Source organism: Myotis yumanensis, unplaced genomic scaffold (assembly GCF_028538775.1).
Source record: "Myotis yumanensis isolate MYYU_CA2020_CCGP unplaced genomic scaffold, mMyoYum1.0.hap1 SCAF_8, whole genome shotgun sequence".
Classification (NCBI taxonomy): Eukaryota; Metazoa; Chordata; class Mammalia; order Chiroptera; family Vespertilionidae; genus Myotis; species Myotis yumanensis.
The window spans coordinates 29,878,672-29,893,789 of NW_027223759.1; the positions used below are offsets into that span (position 1 = coordinate 29,878,672).

Here is a 15,118-nt window from a genome sequence, read left to right on the forward strand (position 1 = left end):
GATCAGGCTGGCAGGGGAGTGGTTAGGGGGTGATCAGGCTGGCAAGCAGGTGAACAGTTGGGAGCCAGCAGTCCCGGATTGTGAGTGGGACATCCCCCGAAGAGTCCCAAATTGGAAAGGGTGCAAGCTGGGCTGAAGGATACCCACCCCCGTGCACGAATTTCATGCACCAGGCCTCTAGTTACTTAATATGTTTGATTGGATATATTTTTAATACAAAAGAAACATATTACACAATCTTGGTCATAAAATTTCAAATGACATGGATGTATGTAGAAGGGAAAAGTTCTATTTTACCACCCACCCCACTGTAGCTTCCAATTCTTGTCCTGTTGAGTATTGTGGGAATGGCATTTTTATATCTTTCTCTTCACATTTACACATATAACTTATTTTTCTAAAAAATAATATGTGTCTTGTTTTTTGTTGAATAAGATTATTTTTTAGAAACCATTCTGCATGTTACATTTAAAAATTTTTAATGTTAAAATTATCAGAGGTCTTTTCATGTTAATAAACATATGGATCCTCCTCACTCTTACCAGCTGTATATTACACCATGGAACTGATATGCCAAAATTTTTAAATTATGTTCCATTTAAACCATTTATGTTGATTTCAGTTGTTTACTGATACCAACAAATCACAATAAATAACAATTATACATTTCTTTGTTTTTTGCGTATGTACAATTGTTTGTCCTATGTCAAAAACCAAAAGGTAAAATTGTTGAGGTAAGGAGTACTAATATTTAATTGTCTACAGATCCTACCAAATTTCCTTCCTAGTGGCTGAACCACTATATTCTGCTACCATTAGCCATGAGCCATCTCTCCACACCCAGACTTCACAGAGGTGCCAAATAAGGGAATGCATCCTGTTCATTTGCATTCTCAGATTACATGGTGGGTTGAACAGGTTTTTGTGCCTATTGGCCATTTACAGTTAATTGCCTGGTCTGTCAATTGCTGGTTTATTTTGGGCCAATGTAATCAGTTGAGATGATTGTCCTCTCTTTAATGGTAAGAGAGTGTTTGCTGCCCTAGACAGTTTGGCTCAGTGGATAGAGCATCGGCCTGTGGACTGAAGGGTCCCAGGTTCAATTCCGGTCAAGAGCATGTACCTTGGTTGTGGACACATCCCCAGTAGGGGGTTTTCAGGAGGCAGCTGATCTATGTTTCTCTCTCATTGATGTTTCTAACTCTCTATCCCTCTCCCTTCCTCTCTGTAAAAAATCAATAAAAAATAAAAAAAGAGAGTGTTTGCTATGTAATCTGAACTTTATAAATATACTTCCTTGTCTTTTAACTGTTTTATGGTGGCTTATATCTTATTAAAGCTTTCGAATTTAGAGCAAAAAATTATTATAGTACTGATTTTATAAGATAGATGCACCCTTATTATTACAAACTAGGGGCCCAGTTCATGAATTCGTGCACCTTGAAAGGAACTGTGGGCCATGAGGTTGTGGTGGGCACAGAGGCGAGTCTCAGTCCATCCTCCCCTCCCACCATGGCCCCTGATTCCCTGTCTGCCAGCAGTCTCGCTCCCACTGCCGTCGCTCCTATGTGCTGACGGTGCTGACCCTGCTCGCACCTGCTGACAGCGTCGAGCAATCGGGACCAACCCCAGGCTCCAGCAGCGGGTGCAAACAGGGCTGGCACCAGCAGTCAGTGTCAGCAGCGGCTCCAGGGCTGGCAGCAGTTGTGAGCAGGGCCCATGCCAGCAGCAGGTGCAAGTGCCAGCAGGGACCACGGCATGTGGGAGCAAAGAATTTTCAGTAACCACCAGAGGCTCGCCCCAATGATAGTGACCAGTGCCCCACCTTGGTCTGGTGCCCCTGCTCACCTGCTTCACCATCTTGCCATGGCCAATGCCCTCTATGTTCCACACTCTGCCACCTACTGTCAATGCCTGCCATGTTCCATGCACACCCCCTGGTGGTCAGTGCACACCATAGTGAACAGTTGTTCAGTTGTTCAGTTGTCCTGCCGTTCAGTCTATTTGCATATTAGCCTTTTATTATATAGGACTAGAGGCCCAGTGCATGAAATTCATGCACACTGAGGTCCCTCAGCCCAGCCTGCACCCTCTCGCAATCCGGGACCCCTCAGAGGATGTCCAACTGCCAGTTGGACATCCCTCTCAATCCGGGACCGCTGGCTCCTAACTGCTCATCTTCCTGCCTTCCTGATCACCCCTAGCCACTCACCTGCCAGCTGGATCTCCCCTAACCACTCGCCTGCCTGCCTGATCACCCCTAACTGCCTCTGCCTGCCTGTCTCATCGCCTCTAACCACCTCTGCCTTGGCCCCCACTGCAGCAGCTTCATCTGGAAGGACGTCTAGAATGATGTCCGGAAGGTCATTCATCTGTCCAGTGTATTTAGCATATTACACTTTTATTATTATAGACTAGAGGCCTGGTGCACAAAGTCAGTTCTCAGGGAAAGGGTATGGATTCAATTGCTTTATCAAACCTAACATTCCAGCTTTTTAGTTTTATGGAATAGGGACAAAGTTCATATCTTCTGTATTTACTTCCTGCTGAGGGTGACATCAAGATCACAGGGGGTTGGACTTTGATAGTAGTCAGCTGGATGAGTGGTCAAAGCAGAATGATTTCCCCCAGGAAACTGGTTGGTGAAAGCTTGAAAGCAGTCCTGCTGAGTGACAGGAAGTAAAAGCTGGTCCTGAGGTTGTCACAGTGTCACTTGTCTGGTTTTGCTGTTTTTCTGGGCCTGGAGCTGAAATACAACTGAGGCCTGGGGTTATCTTAGGGTGATACAATTTAGGGTTATCTTAGGGAGGAAAAGATCAGAGGTCTTATTTGCCTGACTAGTTATTTGCTAGGGGAGGGTAATTTACCCTGGGGGCAAGGTTCTTATTTTCCCAGTTTTAACCCTTGCTAGGCATCTGGAGCTTTCTGCCCTGGTGAGTTTCTACACCTGTACCTGGCCCAAATTCCTTGCTTTGGGGGTCAGAGGGATGATGAGGCCTGGGCACAAAAGGAGGTTGTGATGGAGTCTAGGGTTGGTATTTCCTGAGTACAAGTAGGGCTTGTAACCTGGTGGAGACAAACTATTCTATAATTTTAGTATTATTGAGTCAAGAGCTAGAAGAACAAGAATTATGACAAATGGTCTGCTGGAGGGAAAGAGACATTAATTTGGAGGGTTGTAGTCTAATATACCAAAATGAGGTTTATTCTCAAATCATTTACTCTTAAGTGTCCTTAGTTTAGGGAAGATAAAATTTTCTAGATGTCTACAAACTGCTTGGTATCTGGATTAGAGGGTTGCAAACTGCTGTTATACTATCTCAGTTTCCCTGTTCTGCTTGTTTTAACATTTCTCCTTCTAAAACTTTCACGAATATTCTTACAACTTTAACTTACTCTCTTTTTCCTTCAGAATGCATGTCCATGCCTTATCCTTCTATTGTCAACTCTTAGAAATCTTAATTTTCCAATGATAACCAAAAAGTAAACAGCCAGCATCTCTCTCTCTTTTTAAATTGTTGTTTTATTGTTTAAAATATTACATATGCCTCTTTTTCCCCTATTGATCCCCCCCCCCCCCAAGCCACTCCTTCCCCTGAGGGCAAGCCCGCACCACCCCAGTGTCTGTGTCCATTGGTTATGCTAATATGCATGCATGCAAGTCCTTTGGCTGATCTCTAACCCCAATTCCCCTGCCATTTGTCTCTGGATCTATTTTTGTTCATCCGTTTATGTTGATCATTATATCCTACATATGAATGAGATCATGTGATATTTATCTTTCTCCAACTGGCTTATTTTGCTTAGCATAATGCTCTCCTGTTCCATCCATGCTGTTTCAAATGGTAAAAGTTCCTTTTTTTTTAATAGCAGCGTAGTATTCCTTTGTGTAGATGTACCAGAGTTTTCTAATCCACTCCTCTGTTGATGGGCACTTACACTATTTCCAAATCTTAGCTATGGTAAATTGTGCTGCTATAAACACAGAGGTGCATATATCCTTTCTGATTGGTGTTTCTGATTCTTGGGATATAATCCTATAAGTGGGATTACTGGGTCAAATGGGAGTTCCATTTTTAATTTTTTTAGGAAACGCCATACTGTTTTCCACAGTAGCTGCATAGTCTGCATTGCCACCAGCAGTGCAGGAGGGTGTTTTTTTTTTCTCCACATCCTCTCCAGCACTTGTCGTTTGTTGATTTGTTAATAGCCATTCTGACATGTGTGAGATGGTATCTCATTATTGTTTTGATTAGTGACTTTGAGCATGTTTTCATATGTCTATTGGCCTTATGTATGTCTTCTTTTGAAAAGTGTCTATTTAGGTCCTTTCCCATGTTTTGATTGGATTGTTCATCTTCCTTTTGTTAAGTTGTATGAGTTCTCTGCAAATTTTGAAGATTATACCGTTATCTGAAACAGCATTGGCAAATATGTTCTCCCATGCAGTGGGCTTTGTTGTAGTTTTATTGATGGTTTATTTTGCTGTGCAGAAGCTTTTTATTTTGATGTCGTCCCATTTGTTTATTTTCTCCTTAGTTTCCATTGCCCTAGGAGCTGTATCAACAAAGATATTACTATGACATATGTCTAATATTTTGCTGCTATGGATTCTTCTAAGATTTTTATGGTTTTCCATCTTACATTTTAGTCCTTTAGCCATTTGGAGTTTGTTTTTGTATATGGTGTAAGTTGGTGATCTAGTTTCATTTTTTTTAATGTATCTGACCAAATTTCCCAACACCATTTGTTGAAGAGACTATTTTGACTCCAATGTATGCTCTTGCCTCCTTTTTCAAATATTAATTGAGCATAATGGCTTGGTTCAATTTCTGGGTTCTCTGTTCTGTTCCATTGGTCTATATATCTGTTTTTATGCCAGTACCAGTTTTGAGAACCATGGCTTTGTAATGTAGCTTGATATCTGGTATTGTGATCCCTCCAACTTTGTTCTTTCTCAGGATTGCTGTGGCTATTCAGGGTCTTTTTTTATTCCAGATGAATTTTTGGAGAGTTTGTTCTAGGCCATTGAAATATGCCCTTGGTATTTTAATGGGGGTTTCATTGAATCTGTAGATTGCTTTGGGTAGTATGGAAATGATGTTGATTCTACCAATCCATGAACATGATATGTTCTTCCATTTGTTTATGTCTTCCTCTATCTCTTTTTTCAATGTCATATAGTTTTCCGAGTACAAGTCTTTTACCTCCTTTGTTAAGTTCATTCATAGGTATCTTAATTTTTTTGTTGCAATGGTAAATGGGGTTGTTTTTTTTTCATTTCTCTTTCTGTGAGTTCATTATTGGTGTATAAAAAGGCCATAGATTTCTGGGTGTTGATTTTTATTCCTGCTACATTGCTGAATTCATGTAGTTTTCTGATGGAGACTTTGGGGATTTTTATGTACACTATCATGTCATCTGCGAATAAGGACAGTTTTACTTCTTCTTTTCCAATTTGGATGCCTTTTATTTCTTCTTCTTGTCTGATCGCTATGGCTAGCACTTCCAGTACTATATCGAAAAGGAGTGGTGAAAGTGGGCATCCCTGTCTTGATGCTATTCTTAGGTGAAATGGATTTAGTTTTTGCCCATTAAGTATGATGTTGGCTGTAGGTTTGTCATATAAGGCTTTTATTATGTTGAGGTATGACCCCTCTATTCTCACTTTGCTGAGAGTTTTTATCAAGAATTGGTGTTGGATATTGTCAAATGCTTTTCTGCATTGATTGATATAATTATGTGATTTTTATCTCTCAATTTATTTATGTGATGTATCACTTTTATTGACTTGCAGATATTGTACCATCCTTGCATCCCCGGAATAAATCCCACTTGGTCATGGTGCATGATCTTTCTAATATAATGCTGGATTCGTTTTTGCTAGAATTTTGTTGAGAATTTTAGCATCTATATTCATCAAGAATATTGGCCTGTAGTTCTCTTTTTTTGTGATGTCTTTATCTGGTTTTGGAATTAGGGTAATGCTGGCTTCATAGAAAGAGCTTGGAAGTGTGCCTTCCTCTTGAATTTTTTGGAATAGTCTAAAAAGGATAGGTTTTAGTTCTTTAAATGGTTGGTAGAACTCCCCTATAAAGCCATCTGGACCAGGGCTTTTGTTTGCTGGACAATTTTTGATTACTGTTTCTTACTGCTTCAATTTCTTTGGTAGTTATTAGCCTATTCACGTTCTTTTATTCTTCCTGACTGAGTTTTGGGAGCTTGTATTTTTCTAAGAATATGCCCATTTCATCTAGGTTGTCCAGTTCGTTAGAATAGAGTTGTTTAAAGTAAAGCATGTCCCAAAATTAATGCAAGAAGTAATTGTGATGGAAAATACAGGTTTATAATTAAAAATTGTAAATTTTTTATTGAATCATAAAGAATACAGTATAAGGTTATGTATGAAATAGCATATCGGGTAAATGGCCTCCAAGGCTTTGCTGGCACATACGCACTCTTTTGTTGAAATTTTCCATGACCGTTTTGCGTAAATGTGGCTGAATTTCATTGATACAGCGCTCAATTTCCTCCTTCAAGGTGTGGGTGGTCCTGGGCTTGTTAGCATAAACCTTAGACTTCAAAAAACCCCAAAGGAAAAATGTCCAACAGCGTTAAATCGCATGATCTGGGCGGCCAATTCTGATCACCAAAACGGGAAATTACACGACCAGGAAATGACTCATGCAGCAAATTGAATTGTTTCTCAGGCTGTATGGCCTGTGGCACCGTCCTGTTGAAACCACATGTCGTCCACATCCATATCTTGCAATTTAGGCACACAAAAAAATGGATTATCATGTCACAATAGCGAGCACCATTAACTGTTATTGCTTGAGCAGCCGCATTTTCAAAGAAGAATGGTCCGATGATGCCTCCAGCCCAAAATCCGCACCAAACAGTGAGATGTTGTGGATGCATTTGTTTCTCAGCAATCACTCATGGATTTTCTGAACCGCGAATGCGACAATTTTGTCGATTAACCGAGCCATCAAGATGAAAGTAAGCCTCATCAAAATTCAGCCACATTTATGCAAAATGGTCATGGAAAATTTCAACAGAAGAGTGCATATGTGCCAGCAAAGCCGTGGAGGCCATTTACCTGATACACTATTCCATACATAACCTATACTGTATACTTTATGAATCAATAAAAAAATTACAATTTTTAATTATAAACCTGTATTTTCTATCAAAATTACTTCTTGCGTGAATTTTGGGACAACCTTTATTTTTTTGTAATCCTTTGTATTTCTTGGTTGTTACTTCACCTCTTTTATTTCTGATTTTTTTTATTTGGGTCCTCTCTCTTTACTTCTTGGTGAGCCTGGCTAGAGGTTCATCAATCTTATCTTTTCAAAGACCCAGTTCTTGGTTTTGTTGATCTTTTGTTTTTTTGTCTTGTTTTGTTTTTTTTGGTCTCTATGTAGTTTAGTTCGGCTCTGATCTTTATTATTTCCTTCCTTCTGCTTATGCTGGACTTTTCTTGTTGTTCTCTTCCTAATTCTTTGAGTTGTAGGGTTAGATAATATATTACCAATTTTTCTTGTTTTTTGAGGTAGGCCTGTAGAGATATGAACTTCCCTCTTAAGACTGCTTTCACTGTGTCCCATGGATTTTTGGATTGTTGTGTTTTCATTGTCATTTGTCACCAGGATGCTTTTTATTTCTTCTTTGATCTCTTTGGTAACCCAATCATTGTTTAATAGCATGCTATTTAGCCTCCAGGTGTTTGATTTTTTTTCATTGTTTTTATTGTAGTTGATTTCTAATTTTATGCCACAGTGATCTGAGAAGATGCTTGATATGAGTTCTATCTTCTTGAATTCGAAGAGACTTTGCCTGTGTCCCAATATGTGGTCTATCTTTGAAAATGTCCCATTTGCACTTGAGAAGAATGTATATTCTGTTGCTTTGAGGTGAAATATTCTGAAGATGTCAATTAATTCCATCCGACCTAGTGAGTCATTTAGGATTGATGTTTCTTTGTTGATTTTTTGTTTAGAGGATTTATCCAGTAGTGTTAGTGGGGTAGTAAAGTACCCTATAATGAGTGTATTGCTTCAATCTCTCCCTTGATATCTTCCAGAAGTTTTTTTTATGTATTTGGGTGCTCCTGCATTGGGTGTATATTTATTTACCAGAGTTATATCCTCTTGTTTAATTGCTCCCTTTAGTATTATGAAGTGGCCTTCCTTATCTCTTGTTATGGCCTTCACTTTAAAATCTAATTTGTCAGATATAAGTATTTATACCCCAGCTCTTTTTTTTCATTTTTATATACCTGAAAAAATTTTTTCCATCCCTTCACTACCAGTCTGTGTGAATCCTTTGTTCTGAGGTGGGTCTCCTGTAGACAGCAGATATATGGGTCATGTTTTCTTATCCATTCAGCTACCCTATGTCTTTTGATTTGGGCATTTAATTCATTTACATTTAAAGTTATTATTAATAGGTGCTTGTTTGTCACCATTTTTATTCTTTATGCCTGTGTTCCTTCTTCCCTTCATATTTCTTCTTTTTACAACAGTCCCATTAGCATTTCTTGCATTGCTGATTTGGTGGTAATAAACACCCTTAGTCCTTTTTTTTGTCTGTGAAGCTCCTTATTTCACCTTCAACTTTGAATGATATCCTTGCTGGGTATAGTATTCTTGGATTCAGACCCTTTTTTGCATCACTTTGTATATTTCATTCCATTCTCTTCTGGCTTGATGTGTTTCCATTGAGAAATCAGTTGACAGTCTGATGGGCAATCCCTTATAGGTAACTTTCTGTCTCTCTCTGGTAGCCTTTAATATTCTTACTTTGTCATTGGTGTTTGCCAATTTAATTATAATGTGTCTTGGTGTAGGGCTTTTTGGGTTCATCTTGTTTGGGAATCTGTGAGCTTCTTGGAGTTGTGTAAGTTTTTTCTTCCTAATATCAGGGAAGTTTTCTGTCACTATTTCTTCAAACAGGTTTTCTATTGCTTGCTCAATTTCCCCTCCTTCTGGCACCACTATTATGCAAATGTTGTTTCATTTCCAAAGCTTCCTTAGGTTTTCCTCCTGTTTTTTAAGGTTTTTTATTCCAATTGCTGCTCTGCTTTGGTGTTTTTTCCTACCTAGTCATGTAGCTCACTGATGCAGTCCTCCTTTTCTTCTAGTCTACTGTTGATTCTTTCTATTGTGTTCTTTATTGCAGCTATGTCACTCTTCATTTCTTCTTGGTTCTTCATTTCCTCTTGGTTCTTACACATGTTGTTGAATTTGTCTTCCATCCTTTTCAGTGTCCTTATGACCATTGCTCTGAATTCTTTCTCTGACAAATTGCTTGCCTCCATTTTGTTTACTTCCTTTCTTTTGATTTCTTCTTTTCTTTCTTTTGGGGGCTATTTCTTTGTCTTCCCATTTTTGCTCCTCTCAGGGTGTCTGGTTATGTGGCTCACTCTCTACCATGACTTAAAGGCACAAAATACAACTCGACAAGACACAACACAGAGAGCACAAAACACAAATGTATTCATGATACCAATAACCCTAAATAAAGGTGACCACCAGAGAAAAGAGAATTAGGGGAGAGTAAAGAGCACAAAAATGATATTGAGAAAAGGAAAAAAGGTAAGAGAAAAGAAAAAGAAAAAAAAGACAGGGGAAATATATTATATGGGGAGAAAACTCCAAAAAACCAACAACTAATCCAAAAAGTGCAAAAAACAAACACCCAGTAAAGAAGGAGGGAAGCTGAATCTGAAGAGGCAGAGCTTATTTCCATAAGGTAAGGTACAGGAATTGAATAAATGGGGAAATGGCCATGATTCAGTATATAGGAGGTAGAAAGAGTATGAGTGTATAAGAAGAAAAGTAAAAAACAAAATACTCAAAAAAATAGAAAATAATAATTGAAAAAATGATTAAAATATATATATTAAAAATATATATAAAAGAAAATTTATACATATATATAAATATTTTCCCTTTCTTTAATCTATCTATTTATGTATTCATCTATTTTTGGAAAAGGAGAATAGGGAGTAGATAGGCCTGAGTTGTTGATTGAAGCTAATTAAGCTATTAGTAGAAGAAGAGAATAAGTGAGGAGAGGAAAAACAAAAGCATAAAATAAAAAACCAAAAAAACAGACTAACAATCAAACAAACAACAAGAAGAAGAAAGAAAGAAAATAAAAGAAATTTGGATAGCGAAGAAAGAGAAAAGAGAAGTGTGCATGGATTTGGAGTAGGGGAGAGGAAATTAGACATATGAGTAGGCCAACAGAAACTACTTTAATAGTAATGTGTCAATAAAGCAGATAAAGAAGATCCATTTTTAACAAGGAGCAAAAAGAAAGGATAGAGAAAAACTAAAGCAGGATCAGGAGGAAAGAAACAGGATGAGAAAGGGGAAAATGAGGAAGAAAGTGTTGGCGTAAAGACAAAAAATGAGATAGAGTAAAATAATAAAAAATAGAATGTAGAACAGTAATCCAAAATAAATAAAAATTTTAAAAAGAAAGGTTTAAAATAATAAATAAATAATAATAAAATAAAATGAAAAAATTTTAGTTTCTTAAGTAAAAGATAAAAAATAAAAAAGTGAAGTAGTGAAGTTCGTTTGCTTCAGCAGAGCTTCAGTGTCCCATGGGTGCTGGTTTAAGACCCCTCTCTACTGTTCTGCCTGTCACATCTGTTTCCTGTCAGGTAGTCAGCACAGTGTTGACGTTCCCAGAGATCCACTGCTCCTCTGTGTCATACACCACATCCTTGGTTTCAAGCAGCGGGCATCAATCTGCCCACTTTGTTTTTCTGCCTGCTTTCAGTCGTATTTACACAAGTGTCTATTTCTGACATGGCCCCTAGGTGGCGGTGTTTCTGTATTAGTTTTTGGGACCAAATGGCCCCTCCACCCAGTCCCCCAGGGCTCCCTGGGGGTATTTAGAATCTTCCTTTTTCTGCCGTGCTCAAGACTGGGTGTGGCTGCACTGCTAGGAGGAGCCTGGTCTTCTGGAGAAAAATGTCTATTCAGGGTTGGAGGGATGGACTGTCCCTGATCGCCTCTCCCTATTCTGCTCCCCAGTTTCCACAAAAACCACCTTCCCCTTCAGTCTTGGTGAGTGTTTTTAATTGAAAGAACCTATGTACTAGGTTTAGCAAGTGAAAGCAAGAAAATTATAAAAACAGAGCAACTGCACCACCTTGCGTCTTTCTCCCCTGAGCACTGTGTGGCCTGTGTAGAACCTCAGGCTGCCTTTCTGGGCATAGCCTCCCATGACTGTGGGCTTAGATCTAGAGCCCCCTGCTACCAACAGCCCTGCGGACCCCCTTCCACATTCGAGGGCTTCACTGACTCCAAGGAATGCGGATTTGGTGCAGCACAGTCTCCCTCTGAGACTCTAGTCCCAGCTGTGTGTGTTTCTCCCTCTAGCCCAGATGCTCCATCCAACATCTCTCCAGACGATCTCTGATCTTTCCATCCATGGATTGCCTCACCAGTTGTGTTTAATTCACCAATTCCAGGTGGACGTTATTCGATTCAGCTGTTTCTTCTATCTGCTCTGTGAAAAGGCACAGGTTCTGTTCGCCTATTTGGCTGCCACCTTGTCTCCCCTTGGACAAACTTTTTAGGTGCCCACAGCCAGGAAGGCTGGAGACTCGGTGTTCATGGGTTCACAGCCAAGGCAGCTAGTCCCTGGGCGTTATGGCTGTAGGGTCCTGTGTGGTATCAGAGGTCTCCCTGGTTGAAGGTAAGGCTGGGCTTCTGATCACAGCCGCTCTCCCCTTCAAGATGGTGCAGACTCTGTGGCAGAGCCAGCTGCCCTGGGATGGATTTCAGCTGTAGCAGAGGCTGTCCTGTCAGAGGAGCCTGGTCTGCCAGTCCCCAACAGTTCTGTGCAATATAACTGTCCCTCACTCACACGTACACACACTCCCCGCATGTCCACGCACTCTCCTTTTGCTCTCTCACTCACTCACCCTATCTCCCTCGCTGCTGTCCTGTCAGCTGCCATCTTGGATCCCCTCCAGCCAGCATTTCTTAGACTGACATTTATGAACATTCTCACTTTCAAGAAACATACCTTTAACAAATCACAAGACATTACATTAACAGTTCTAAATCTACTTTATAGATTTTTTGTAACAAAAGCTAAAATCAAGAGAACTTAAAACTTATTAAAAATATTCAGCTGTTTATCATTTAACCCAGCAATGTTCCAAAGCTTTTAAGTTGCCAAAGAAGACTTTGGAAAATTATGTATAGGCATATGAGGCTGGAGAAAAGGCTGAGTGGGGAGGGAGCAGGCCCTACAGCCTGTTCTAGGACTGCAGTTTCCAGACATCCAACTGCTTGGATTTAAAACTGCCACATTTTTCCTTAGAGATAATAACATGCTAAGGTTTGAGTAATAATGAATTCAGCTTCTCATAGTAGCCACACTGTTAAGTAAGCATTTGCAGTTTTAGTAAAGAAACTGTTCTTTGGGAGGGGAGAGGGTAAGAAAGTGCTGAAGTGAGAGCAGTTTTTAGAGCATTAAAGGGGGTGAGAATGCTGGCCTTGGGACCTAAAGGCTCAGTGAGGGTCTCCTCACCATGTCCTAGAGGGGCTTTGTGAGAAGACTAAAGTTGGGAATCAGAGGCAAAAGTACTCAGCAAGCCCAAGAAAGGAGACCATTTCTTGTCCAGATGGGAGGACAGTCATGGAGGAGAATAGGAGATAAGGCTTTTACAGTCCAAGGAATGCCTTAGCCTTGTGGGCTGAGGGAGTGAAACTGTGGTAGTTGACTGTGGTTTGGGACAATTGGGCTTTATGAGGGGATGCACAGTAACTCCAGTTGGGCACCAACCTAGACAAGAAAAGAGTGGATAAAGGGTGTGTCTAGTAAGATGCAGAATAAAGGTGAGGTGGCTAATATTTGTGAGATTAATCTGTTAACCCCCATAATAGAGGCTGAGGAGGGGACAAGGGTCCCAGCAAATTTGGGAAGGGCAGAATAAGTGGTACCAGTATCAATTAAAAAGGAGATCAGCTTACTTGCCACCACAATCATTACCCGAGGCTCTGTCCTGTTGATGTAGGTCTATGGGGCCCTGTCAGGGCCTGGGCAACTTCAGTCTTTGGTAGCCAGTCCCAAGAGGTCTGGGAACTCCAAACCGGATTCAGAGGGTGGCCTTGCTGAGGTGCAACCTGAAGGGGCCAGACTACAGTCTGATTTTCAGTGACCTTCCCTTCCACACTTTGGGCAGGGCCCAGGTGGAGGTCTTAGGTTTGAGCAGGACTTGTTTCAGTGTCCTTCCTTGTTGCTTTTGAAGCATGAGCCCTGAGGAGGCTTAGCTCCTGATTTATCCTTGGTTGGAGGACCGGAACTTTATTTGGGGTTCATGAGAGTGGTGGCTAAGAGCTGGAAGGCCTCCATCTGGGCCTCAGCCTTGGCTTGATCTCACCTTTGTTTTTAGATTTGGGTCTCCTCATCTCTATTATTAAAGACATTAAAGGCCAGGTTAATGAGGTCTTTTGAAGGATTTGTGGACCTGTGTCTATTTTTCAAAGTTTGAGATGGGAGACTTTCAAGAACCAAGATTTGACTATATTTCCCTTTTTCTTCTATTCCCCTTTTTCAAAATAGCTTCTAACTACGAGATCATTTTTGTTTTGTTGTTGATATCTGCATGCTGTAACTTGCCTATTTTTTATTCTAATAACTTTTGTGGCACTTCGTCTTTCTTGTGTCTCTTATTGAATTTCATTTTTGATCCTGTGCCTTCCAATAGCAACATTGTTTCATTTACATTTAGTGTTTTAAATATATTTTTCATATTTTTATCTTGTTTCAATTTTTATACTTCTTACTGTTGTTTGTTTTGTTTTTGTTTTTTGTCTTAAAATGCAAGCTGTTTTCTTTATATTTTACTAGAGTCCCGGTGCACGAAATTCATGAATTGGACAGGGGGTCCCTTAGCCTGACCTGCACCTTCTCCAATCCTGGACCCCTCAGGAGATGTCTGACTACTGGTTTAGGCCCAATCCCACAGTCGGACTTCCCTCTCACAATCTGGGACTGCTGGCTCCTAACTGCTCACCTGCCTGCCTGATCAACCTTAACTGCCTCTGCTCTGCCCCTGCTACCATGGCTTTGTCTAGAAGGATATCCAGAAGATGTCTGGAAAATGTCCTGTCTAATTAGCATATTACCCTTTTATTAGTATAGATTTATTTACTTTTTTCTTTTCCCATTTACTTTATATTTTATTTTATTGTTGACAGAATTACAGATACCCCCCAATTTCCTCCCACTTTACCCGCCTTCTCTTAGCCACTGCCCCACCCTAAGCCTTAACCACGCTATCCTCTATACCAGGGGTCCTCAAACTTTTTAAACAGGGGGCCAGTTCACTGTCCCTCAGACCATTGGAGGGCCGGACTATAGTTTTAAAAAACACTATAAGCAAATTCCTATGCACACTGCACATATCTTATTTTGAAGTAAAAAAACAAAATGGAAACAAATACAATATTTGTATTTGCATGTGGCCTGTGGGCCGTAGTTTGAGGACCCCTGCTCTATACCCATTGGTTATGCATATATGTATATAAGTTATTTAGCTAATCTCTTCCCATCTCTCTCCCTCCCCTCTGAAATATGTCAGTCTTCCCCATGCCTCCATGCCTCTAGGGCCTATTTTGTTTGTTAGTTTATTATGTTCATTAGATGCCAGTTATATGTGTGCTCATGTGATATTTGTCTCTCTCTGACTGGCTTATTTCACTCAGCATAATACTCTCCAGGTCCATCCATGTTGTTGCAAAGGGTAAGAAATCCTTCTTGCTTATAACTGCATAGTATTCCATTGCGTAGATGTAACACAGCTTTTTTATCCACTCATCTACTAATGGCACTTGCATTGTTTCCAGATCTTAGCTCTTCTAAATAATGCTGCATGAACATAGAAGTCCATGGCATCTACAATCAAAACTATAAATATTCTCAGCTAAAACATTTTTAAACTACATAAATGAAGAGTAATACAGTGCTAACAAATTGGAGCTCAATAGTGTTATGATATCAAAAGATCTAGAAAAGTCAAGACAATATTTTTCCAATTGAAGTAAAGAATTCTATAAGCCAATGTGCTTTTGGCATA

The 15,118-nt window shown here is 39.9% G+C and overlaps 1 protein-coding gene across 2 annotated transcripts in view; it reads left to right on the forward strand.

Annotated features, from left to right (window-relative positions):
- Window positions 1–15,118, forward strand: part of LOC139015091 (nuclear body protein SP140-like protein) — a 59,225-nt gene that overhangs the window by 944 nt on the left and 43,163 nt on the right. The gene's annotated exons all lie outside the window — the stretch shown is intronic.